The 4,161-nt window shown below is 42.9% G+C and overlaps 1 non-coding gene across 1 annotated transcript; it reads right to left on the bottom strand.

Annotated features, from left to right (window-relative positions):
• Positions 1-3,231: 3,231 nt before the first annotated feature.
• On the bottom strand, positions 3,232-3,509 carry LOC123778132 (small nucleolar RNA U89). Its single transcript, XR_006775802.1, has one exon. It is a non-coding gene; the product is annotated as a small nucleolar RNA U89 (small nucleolar RNA).
• Between the last annotated feature and the right edge of the window lie 652 nt (positions 3,510-4,161).

The following is a 4,161-nucleotide window of genomic DNA, read 5'->3' as shown; positions in this document are numbered from 1 at the left end:
TACCCAAAGTGTGTGTGTGTGTGTGTGTGTGTGTGTGTGTGTCTGTGTGTGTCTGTGTGTGTCTGTGTGTGTACACGAGCTGGATATTTCCTATGAAGAAATGCTAGTTCTTAATACAAGATGGCCCATGCAGAATTATGGCAGAAGCATAAACAATAGTCCGTGAATCCATTGCTTCAAACTGGAGACTTTCATCAAAAGACCCGAGCACAAGAGAACAATCTTCTAGAACTCTGTGATGGCTCCTCGGTCAGACCAGGCTATATCTAAAACTCCTCTATTATTCATCTGTCTTCTTATTTTAAAGCTAGAGACTTTAACCCAGCTAAAATTATATCTTTCCTTCTTCTTGATCTTTTAATAATATACACAAGTGGCTAAGGATTTATCAAAAGAAATTGCTAAAGTAATTTAGGGCAGCTTCCTTTAAGAAATGATTTCCACACCGTAACACATTTGTCACTGTGTTTTTTTATAAGAGTTAAGTATTAAAATTATATTTAAAAATCAAAACTTTACATTTGTCAAACCAGATATCTGAAAAAATAAGATGCCTCAAGCTGAAAATTTCTTTGAATTCACACTAAGCTCCTCTTTGACATAACTTCCAAATCAATTAAATCAAAAAGACACGAACTAGGCCAAAAAAAAAAAAAAAAGTTAGGAAGCCCAGGTTCAAATATTGCTTAGAATGCTTCATTGGTCTTGCCTTAATTTGCTTTTAGGTGGTACCATTTTAGAAATGGCAAAGCGAAATTTATGCAAAAAGAGTATCAAGGTCATGCAGCAAATTGGAAGAGTTAATGAGTATTTCAATCTTCCTTTTTTTTGAGTAGATGTTAAAAAAATTCTCTCAAGGTGAAGCAAGGTTCAAATAAGCAGTAGATGAACTTGGCAATCCTTGAACAAAGATTTGAGCATCCCTCGCACAAAAGACATCCGGTGATAGGAGCAAACCCCAGACCACCAGGGGGTGGGCAGCTCCATGGCTCAGGACAAACTAAAGTCAGTTCCCCATAAAATGCAAGACTTCCCAGCCAGACAAAGGAAAGGTAAATGCTGTTAACCACCTTGACCTTGGCCACTGCCTTGATTTGGCTACAGAATAACCATTGTATATCCATCTGATTGCATTATTCAGAGATGATGTCTTCAATACATACACTCTCCAATACAGTAGCCAGTAGTCACTTATGGCTACTGAGTATTTGAAATGTGGGTAGTGTGACTTGAGGAAGTGAAGTTTTGATTTTACTTATTAATTTGATGTTAATAATACAGAGTTGTTAGCAGGATTAATGAATTTACTTAACTGGGGCAAATGTAATTTTGAAACAGATGCTTTTGTTTCAAAGCCGCATCAATTCTCTCAATAAAGATGAACAGAAGGGGGAATGAAGCATGAGAGACTATGGGCTCTGGGAAACAAACTGAGGGCTTCAGAGGGGAGGGGGGTGGGGGATTGGGATAGGCCGGTGCTGGGTAGTAAGGAGGGCACATATTGCATGGAGCACTGGGTGTTATATGCAAGTAATGAATCATGGAACACTACATCAAGAACTGGGGATGTACTGTATGGTGACTAATATAACAAAATAAATATTATTTTTAAAAAAAGGAATAATGGAGAAATATTTTTTAAAAAGATGAACCAAGTCTGTCAATGTGGGCACAGCTATAAAGGAAAATGATTATTTAATATCTAATTTAGTCATTGGGCAACTTTCAAATATGGCTGGAACAACTTAGATATGTGAGCCTAACTTTTTGAACTGGAAATTTTATAAAATCTAAATATAAAACAAGCATTCCCAGGGGCGCCTGGATGGCACAGCGGTTAAGCGTCTGCCTTCGGCTCAGGGCGTGATCCTGGCGTTATGGGATCGAGCCCCACATCAGGCTCCTCCGCTATGAGCCTGCTTCTTCCTCTCCCACTCCCCCTGCTTGTGTTCCCTCTCTCGCTGGCTGTCTCTATCTCTGTCGAATAAATAAATGAAATCTTTAAAAAAAAAAATATTCCCAATGAAAATTTAACATCTGGATAAAGATGTGTCTGCCCCAATGCCACTCTGCCTTAGAAATGTTCTCATTCTCAGGGCGCCTGGGTGGCTCAGTCCTTAAGCGTCTGCCTTCAGCACGGGTCATGATCCTGGGGTCCTGGGATCGAGCCCCGCATCGGGCTCCCTGCTCACTGAAGAACCTACTTCTCCCTCTCCCTCTGCTGCTCCCCTGCTTGTGCTCTTTTTCTTGCTGTCTCTCTCTGTCAAACAAATGGATAAATAAAATCTTAAAACAACAACAACAAAAAGAATTGTTCTTATTCTCATTTGTCCTGGAGAGAGGCTCATGGGAAGTTCACCCCTCTGGAAGTCTGTTCATGAATCTCTCTGAGGAGGTAGCTACACCCCACATAGGAAGTGCTGGGAAATGCAGGAGTTTGCAGGTCCCTGGTAAGATTCTTGAGAGGCCCTGACCCCAGGACAGCCTGTCCTCCATTTTAGGCAAGACTCCAATCTTCAGATCTGGGACATGTGGTAACAGCACTGGCCAGTGGTATTTATCTGACCAAGGGAGGAATCCTGGAACTGCATTACGGATTCTCTGCAGAACCTAGCCAGGCTCATTGCAAATAGACTTTTTTTTTTTTTTTTCAGCATAAGTAGTAAAAATTTATTGAGAATTCCTGGGATGTTGGTTATCATCTCCCAACCTAGAAGGAGGAACCAACACTAGAGGGGATCAGTCATAAATCACACTGTCCCAACACCTCTGGCCAATACAGGGAGGAGCAAAATCATTCCCCTGGGAAATTGGCCAGGCCTTGTTCATCCGAGAAGGGTTAGGAGGACAGATGCAGAAGAGACCATCGCATGATACTGGGGGTGAGATGAGGGTGTGCCGCACCCCAAGCTGGCTTCTCAAAAACCAGGGAGAGAAAAATATCCATTTCTTCTCTGGGAGTGGAGTTCCTGGTCACCAGGCTCATCTCTTACCCTTGATGAGGCTGTCACTGTCCCGGGTCACTCTTTCATCCTGTGGGTTCAGGACAAGGTTGTCAGCAGGGAGATGGATAAGGTTCTGTGATGTCGCAACCCTCTTGGAGATGTTCTGGGCTGCCCGGATCTTGTTCGAGATAGCCAAGGTTCTTGCTCAGGGTTCCTCCAAGGTGGGCAGGTTGGGGTTAAGAGTTCACACAAGGCCCGTTTTCAAACTACTCTAGCCCTTCTGGGCTGTCAGATCCAAGGCTGCACTCAGATGGCTCCTGCCGGGACCCACTTTGGTCCCCCCCTGTGGGCCCCCTGCAGCCAGCCACTAGGAACCGGAGGCAAGGCTGGCAGTGCCGTTGACCTGCCTTACAGTGAGGGGCAGGTGTCAGGCATCCCACTAAGAAAATAGACTTGTTATTGGGGGACTTTCTGGAAGGGCTCTTTGCCTTTTTATTGGGTCTAAAAGAGAAAGTCTGAAAAGATGAGGGTCAGTGGGTAGTTGGGTGCCTGAGGTATCACAGGGAGCTTCTCTCTACCAATGCTGTCACTGCAGTTGGGATCACAAAGGTCTCACGGTTATAGGTCTCTGTTCTTCTACTCCCAAGAGTCACAAACCTGTGGAGCTGTAGACCCGCAGAGCTAATGAGCTGAGAGGCACCTACCTGAGGAGGGAGAGGAGATCCACAACACACATACACAAAATCACACACGATCTCTAAAAGAGAAGACAACGAGATGTGTGAATCCCCTGAATATCTGGTAAGATCTTACTATGTGCCAGTTATTGAGCTAAATGCAGAGATATTAAACCAAATCAACTGGATCTTACTAATGAGCCATCCAGAGAGAACGGCCTCCCTGGACAGTTGCCTAGACCCATAGCAGACTTTGCATAAGTGAGAAATAAATTTCTGTTTATTAACTTCCTGAGAATTGGGTGTCTTCTTTATTTAACTGTGGCTTGACCTTATCTATCCTGATCGATGACTAATTAATACAGCACACTTGCCTGTGACAGGCGGTCAATCCAGGAAAGTAGCTTCAGTAAGCACCCATTTTTTAACTAAAACAATTAGTTCTAATTTATGTAGGTATTTGCTTCCAAGGATGATGAAAAATTTATCAATATCAAAACATGTATAAAACAAGACAACTAGAAAATTCAAGAATTCAA

This window comes from Ursus americanus, chromosome 1 (genome assembly GCF_024610735.1).
Source record: "Ursus americanus isolate L20-20 chromosome 1, mUrsAme1.1.p, whole genome shotgun sequence".
Classification (NCBI taxonomy): Eukaryota; Metazoa; Chordata; class Mammalia; order Carnivora; family Ursidae; genus Ursus; species Ursus americanus.
This window is presented reverse-complemented; position numbering and strand designations above follow the sequence as displayed.